The sequence below is a fragment of the Berghia stephanieae genome, chromosome 3, assembly GCF_034508935.2.
Source record: "Berghia stephanieae isolate SIO BIC M18660-M18661 chromosome 3, UCSD_Bste_1.3, whole genome shotgun sequence".
Classification (NCBI taxonomy): domain Eukaryota; kingdom Metazoa; phylum Mollusca; class Gastropoda; order Nudibranchia; family Aeolidiidae; genus Berghia; species Berghia stephanieae.
This window is the reverse complement of record NC_088362.1, coordinates 70,401,673-70,409,172: the sequence shown is the minus strand read 5'-3', so window position 1 is coordinate 70,409,172 and position 7,500 is coordinate 70,401,673. Positions and strand designations below refer to the sequence as shown.

At 35.3% G+C, this 7,500-nt stretch overlaps 1 protein-coding gene across 3 annotated transcripts in view; it reads left to right on the top strand.

The window, feature by feature from the left end:
• LOC144968346 (uncharacterized) overlaps positions 1-7,500 on the top strand; it is a 37,277-nt gene that overhangs the window by 10,172 nt on the left and 19,605 nt on the right. Inside the window, exon 1 of one of the 3 annotated variants that reach the window (XM_078906620.1) lies at positions 2,081-2,786. The exons of 1 other annotated variant lie outside the window; for it this stretch is intronic. The gene's annotated coding sequence lies outside the window, so the exon portion shown is untranslated. Of the gene's footprint in view, positions 1-2,080; positions 2,787-5,720; positions 6,156-7,500 lie in introns of those variants that run through there. One more of the 3 variants, XM_078906622.1, reaches the window with a different exon arrangement.

Sequence of the window (7,500 nt, the reverse complement as noted above, 5' to 3'; positions counted from 1 at the left end):
ACTTTTCGGGAACAATGAAAGGGTTGACTGTATTTGGAGTGAGAGGTTTTGCTTTTTCCATTTTTCTGGAACATGTAAAAGAAAAGGGAGGCAGGTTTCGTTGACATAATAATAATTTTTAAAAGAACAATGGTATAACAAGCATGCTTCTTAGAACCAGACGCGTAAAGGATTGAACAGCGCATTATTTGCACTCGGTGCTTTGGGCTATGAGTCACCAATCAAAACATTATCGCTGTGCAAGACATTGTCCAATTAAACGCTTTCTGGCACTTAACACTTTCAAAGCTGTTTGCTCAGTTCAAGATCACCGCAATGTGCATTGCCTTGATGTGTGTTTTGTGATTGATTATGTGTTGGTGTGTGATTATATATAATATATGTGTGGGTATGTGTATAACTGTATTAGAGTACCTACTAAGCCATTGGTATGAATCTTGACCGTTCGTCCGGTCGATGCGGCGTTCGAGTATTAATCAGTTAATCTAATATGGCGGCCGTCATGGCTCTGAGGTTCCACCATAGCGACGGATGGTCGGTTCCATGATCAAAGGCTTGAGGTCGATGCCGCAAGTCAAGATAGTGATCAACTTATAATAATATAGTTGTTTATTTGTTTTTTTTTTTGCCACGGATGATCTTGTAATCAGGCTCGCATCTCCTACTTTGGTTACTCTGCCGTTCTCTGACACCCCTACCCCCCACCCCATTTTGACCATGATTAAAAAATAATATAATAAAAAAATAAACAACTCTAAATACAGAGACATCTTTAAGTCTTCGGGTTTGAGACTTTTGACACATCGGGATGTCATCTTATTGATCTAAAAAGAGGTTGTATTTTGTCAGAGCACGGCAATGCTGTCAGGATCTGAAAAATCTCCCTCTCTGTGCGGCTATGTGGTCTTGTGGTATGACACTCGCTTTCGGGTCGGAAGATCCTGGGTTTGAGCCTCGCTCGGCGCATAGTTGAGTCCTTGGAAACGACTCTCTATTCACAATCTCTCACCGGACTCATGTGTAAAATGAGTAACTGGCCGTCAACAGCGTTGTCTCTGTCGGAAAAATTGTTAAATCGCCCAACAGGGTCATGTCTCGTTTTACATGGTATGTGTTGCTGTTGATCAGGGACCCTTTGTAAGACGCTTTGAGCACGTTTAGTGGATATTGCGCAATATAAAAGCACATGTTTTTTTTTGATGAGAAAAGCATAACTTACTTTTCATCAAAGTGAAAAGAACAAACAAAAGACTAATTTTGCGGCGCTGTCCTGCGGTTGACACCTGGTTGTCAGACGCCTCTTCCTTACCAATAGCCAGGTACTAATCCACGCCTGATTCGAGTGTAATGCCAGAAAGGAGTTTGTCATCAATGTCACCCATCCGGTCACTGACAACGTTTAACATCGCGTTATAATTTGAGACATGGTACCAGCTTCGCCATTGATGATTCGAACATTCTATTATGGAACGTGGTCTTCTTCATTCTAAATTATGTCAGCCATGAAAGTTAATTGAAAGGAAACAACCAGATTCTATTTCCAAGACAAACATGCACAGCTACATTGCACATTTAGACGTCTAAACCCTTTTACACATGTTCTTGTACTTCACAAAATTTCATGGAATAACGCAGAAAGATATCTCTATCATATTCCCTGTTATACTGTCCACATCGCCTGGTTTGTGTCCATTTTATACTAACACTCTAACAAAACTCTGCCACTGCCAAGTGCTCGTACCTTTGTTGTTGTTGTTTTTTTTTTTTTTAAAGACATAAAAGCGAATGCGATACTTTGACCTCACATCAAGTGCCGACATAATATTATATTATTGACTCATTCTAATCTGAGTCGAATGGTTTGTAAATTGGAGGCATAGTTTGGGCTTCCATTTTGTTACAAGACCAGACACCGTATCAATCGGCTATCGTCGGTTATCGACTCGTCCCTGTCACTGTGTGCGACGAACCGACCTAACCGCCAGGCGTACAACCAAGCACGTTTCTCTCTCATTCTCCCTCCTCCCTCCTCTCTCTCTCTCTCTCTATTTTTCTTACCTGCTCCGGGTGGAATCCTGCCACCCGTGAAGACAGAACAGGCTGCTAGGTGCCAGTGTTGTGCATAGACACCGTTTGATTACGAATCATAATCGACGATCGCCATAAAACACGAAAACCCTACCGTATTGTAAACAAACTATTCAATGAGGAACACGATATTATTACTTTATTTATACTATGTGAACTGATTTGTATAATGTGATATAAATTACCGTGACAGTTTTTAGGGGAATTCAAATTCAAAGCAAAAATCAATTGGAATAAATTGGAATCAATAAGAAATAGTCAGTTTAAGTACATTGTGAAATGAACCGTGTAGTGTCTTCAATTGGCCCGTGTGATAACACACCGGTTTTTGACAAAGATTAATGTCTTTCTATAATATGTTTCTATACATATTTTTTTTCATCTGAATCCATTTTCATCATGTCTTGAAGCCTGTATAAAATTTCTATTAGTAAAGAAACTAAACAAAACAAAAAAATGTCACTTGACCATTCTTAAATTCTAAATGGATTGTATAAAAAATAAATGTCCCTTTCAAATTATAGCAGTGAAAAATAATCTTAAGCACTCCTGAACCGAGGAAATTGATTGGGCTGATCGTGGAGCCTCATTTAAGGGACCCTGATGGTTAAAATACTCCCGGGTTGTGGTGTATTCCGGCGTTAATGATCCTTTGATGTGGTACAAAGTACGTCAACAGTTCAATATGTCGATAACAGGTAAGCAAAGACATACAATGGGTACCTGGGTCGTATGAGATAATTAGGAAATAGGCCACTTTTGTCTACAATGTTGAAAATATCATTTGATTATCATTACAAGACTAATATTGTCTAATTTTGTGCGGCTATGTGGTATTGTGGTATGACACTCGTCTTCCGACCGACAGGTTCAGGGTTCGAGCCCAGCGCTGAGCGGCGCATAGATGAGTTCGCGGAGCTCTTTACTTACATTCTCTCACTGTGCTCAGGTGGATGAGTACTTGGCTGTTAACAGCGTTGTATCTAACGAAAAAAAAAAGTGATTTTGCCGCCTAACAGGCATCATGTCTCATCCTATATTATGTTAAGTGTTGTCGTTGGCTAGGGACACCCTGCGAAGCGCCAGGAACAAATCAAGTGGGTATTGCTCAAATATGTCTGAAAGTGTAAAACGACCGTTGTAGTAGTTATTTTTATTTAACTGTGAAGTGAGTGGTAAGAAAAAAGTGCTTCATAGAGGAGAGTTGAGTTATTTTCTTCAGTGGCGTGGCATGCTTACAGTATAAGGTGGTGCCAGAATCAGAAGAAGAAAATGAATTACATATGCTTTATTTGTAAATATAAAATAACGAGAAAAAATTAAAGAAAAGACTAACTCAAATAAGTAAGAGGTGATATATACTATTTCTCAGGGTTTTTTTTTTATTTATTATTATTTTTAAAGCTGTAGAATCCATTTAAAAAAAAAAAAAAAAGAGCCAAATCGACCAATATAGCCACGCCCCTGATTTCTTACTTAACCAGTTATCTGCCGTAAAAAAAAAATTAAAAAATTGAGCATTTATATAGTGCAATATCCACTTAACGTGCTCAATGCGCTTTACAAGGGGTCCCTGGTCAACAGCAACATTTAACATGTAGGACGAGACATGACGCCTGTTAGGCGATATTACAATTTTTCGGAAAAAGACAACGCTGTTAACGGCCAGGTACTCATTTTACACCTGAGTACGGTGAGAGAATGTGAGTAAAGAGTCTTTTCCAAGGACTCAACTATGCGCCGAGCGAGGCTCGAACCCAGGACCTTCCGATCCGAAAGCGAGTGTCATACCACTAGACCACATAGCCGTACTTTGAAAAGACACGGATGTCGTTTGTCAAAACATTGGCCAGAAAACTCGTCCTTCAAATATCGATCGATTTAAATGGTCTTCATCTTGTGCGAGGTCCAAGGTTTGAGAGTTTTTGCCAAGATGCGAATCATTTGAATTGATCGATATTTGAAGGACGAGTTTTCTGACCAAATTTTTAAATCTGTGTCTTTCCAGAGTACGGCATTTAACTGCTCAAATAAATAAAAAACATAAATTAAAATTAAAAAAATCCCCGTAGATCCGTATTATTTCTTATATATATATATATATATATATATATATATATATATATATATATATATATATATATATATATATATATATATTATATTGTTTTTGGTTTTTTTTTTGGGTTTTTTTTGTTTTTTTTTTGTTTTTTTTTGGTTGAAATTTTTAATTTTTTAATTTTTATTTATTTTTTTAAATTTATTTATCTATTTATTTTCATTTTTTAAAAACGCTAGAATCATTTTTAGTTTTTAATTTATTCAACCCGAAGTAATACCCAATGGGGTGGTGTATGAAATAGATTTATAAAGCACATAATTTCTCCGCCGCTTTTGCAATGATTCATTTATGATCAATAATTATTTCAAAGCTATTTATTAGGAAAGTTCCATGTCCAGTAAAATGCCATTTGAGAGTTCTTTGATTTACAACAATATTATAACCTTAGCTTCATAAGTACTTCTATTTAAGATTGTCATCATCATCATCCTAATAACAACAGTAATAATGATAATACTACTACTACTACTACTACTACTACTACTACTACTACTACTACTACTACTACTACTACTACTACTACTACTACAACTAATAATAATAATAATAATAATAATAATAATAATAATAATAATAATAATAATAATAATAATAATAATGTAAGATATTTTTACAGCGCCTGTCCCTTATAGCTCTAGGCGCACAATATAGGTACATGACATGTTATACATATAATAAAAATGTACTCTAACATATTATCAATAGAAGAATTATTTTTAAAATGTATATTATAGTAAACAAGTTCTATGCAAGTTCTATCATCATCATCATCATCATCATCATCATCATCATCATCATCATCATCATCATCATCATCATCATTATCATCATCATCATCATCATCATCATCATCATCATCATCATCATTACTAGTATCTACTATAATATCATGCCCATTAACATATTAATCCTTGATGTATTATGTATTTAAAAAGTATATATCCTCAAAACAACGTTAACCCTTTTCAATTATTCTTATCCTTATCATTACTATATAATATTCACTATCAAATTTTGTAATAGTTATTTTTCCTATTCAAACGATAATTGAGTTGTTGACGATGATTGATTGGTGGAAAATTGAACTTCAGGGTCAGACTAGTACAAAGTCAAAGCGAATCTTTTGATAAACGAAATGTGGGTCAAACACACACACTCGTTCCTTTTTATATTAGCATTCTATACCGTATCTAATTTACATTTTAACGCAACTTACCTCTGCCGTATATTGACAAAACAACTGTAAAATTTTGGCCAGGAAAATTTTACTCCATATTCGGCAGATTAAGATGAGCCCACACTTGTTAAGCTTATTTATTAACCATAGACTTTTAAAAGTGCTATTTTGAAGTATCACTTTCAATACTGTTTTTGCATGTTGGATTTGATACTAGATATATGGATATATTAAATTACAAGTTTTCTGCCAAATTTTTAAAATGGCATTTTGTCATTTTGCGACTGTATAGCGATAATAAATAAAATTCAGGATCTATGCAGTGTAATAGATAAGGATTTGGAACGATTAAGCGACCTCTTCAGTTTGTTATTGACTGATACAGAGCTATTAAAATAAGATATTTTAATGTCTTTATTCTGTAATGACAGATTAGAAACGGTTTGTCAATACTCTGTAAAAAACAACATTTACTGGACAAAACAGATATTTTGATAGGGTTTGTGAATTTTATAAAACTCCTGTAAAGTTTGGCAGTTCTCCACTCACGGTGAAAGATTTAATGCATTGATACATCCAATCTGTGATCTATCAACACTTAAAATGGGACAACACTTTTCATGATCAGACATTTAATGCTCCATAAGCCATGTTGCCCGACCCTTTTAACGGTTTTCATGCAGGATCATAAATTCTTGAAAGGAAAGTGTTATGGTTCCCATACAAAAAGGATCATCACAGTATGTTGTTTTATGGCTTTATTGTCAGGTAATATCTTAAAACTTGGATTTTTTGTTCATACAGACCCCCCCCCCCCCCTATCCCTGCCTCGAAAGGAAAACATTCTAGAGTCATCTGAAACAATGTTTTGATTTTATTCATGAGAGAAATATTTCAATCTAATGGGGAAATTTTGAATATATTATTGACGACCGAAAGCCTATGTATGAGATGATATATGATGATGATATGAGTGATGATATAATAATAATAATAATAATAATAATAATAATAATAATAATAATAATAATAATAATAATAATAATAATGATAATAACAATCTCTCAAAGTTAATTTTATTTTTCATTACCCAAAACATCAAAGCCGTCAATGTCTGACAAAATGCATTAATTTCCATTGTGGCCAGAACATTTCTAATTCAAATATCGGTAGATTAAAATGACCCCCCAAAAGTCTCGGGTTTGACCCTTTTGACAAGTTGTGGGTCATCTTATTCCATCGATATTTGAATGAAAAGTTCTCCGGCCATTATGAGAAAAATAAATAGTCGGTGTTCATGGGTTCCCGCTCAGTTGGTAGAGGACTCGCTTCAAAAACCATCCCGGGTACCGTCGAGATTTTTTTCTGACCCCCCCCCCCCCTTATCTACACAGCAGTGATTGGGTAGCTGGTTCTGTTAAATCTGGCGGAAAGTACATGAAGATAGATAGACGAATGACCTATCCAATGAACACCAAACAAATGCTGTTGTCTATTTCACGCTATAGAAACCGGAATAAACTCTGGCTCCATGGGCCTAATGGCTTTAAAGGACCACACACTCTCGTAATTGATGAAATATTCGGTGGCAGACTGGATACGTTGGTATCTGCAGCGTTTTGAGTTTTATTGTTTCTCGATTTTTATAAATGTCAAAGTGTAGTCAGTAACTAAAATAATAAATATATTCTTCACAAGGGTACGCATTTTACGCTGTGAACCTTCGCTTGTAGCTGCTGTGGTGTAATGGTAGAATAGTCTGACCGGTAAACAGAAAGTGGAGGTAGACTGATTTTTTTGGGAATGGTTTTTATCTTTTATTTTTTCTTTCTTGCTTTGTCTGGTACCTTTCATACACACTTGTTCAGATCTTTATCTTACACTGGTGCCTGCTCCTTAATTTCATAATTTGGTATTTTCAAAAAAAATAAAAATAAATTATAATAATAAAAAAATAAAAATAAAATGGAGCAACTCAAATGTCTTGGTCCTCGTCCTCTCCTGTTCAATGTATGTGTTGATGCAAGCGAGGGTTCACAGCGTGAAACGCGTACCCTTGTGAAGAAAATAAGAATTAAAATTGTCCCAACTATCGGGAGCCTCTGTGGTGTAA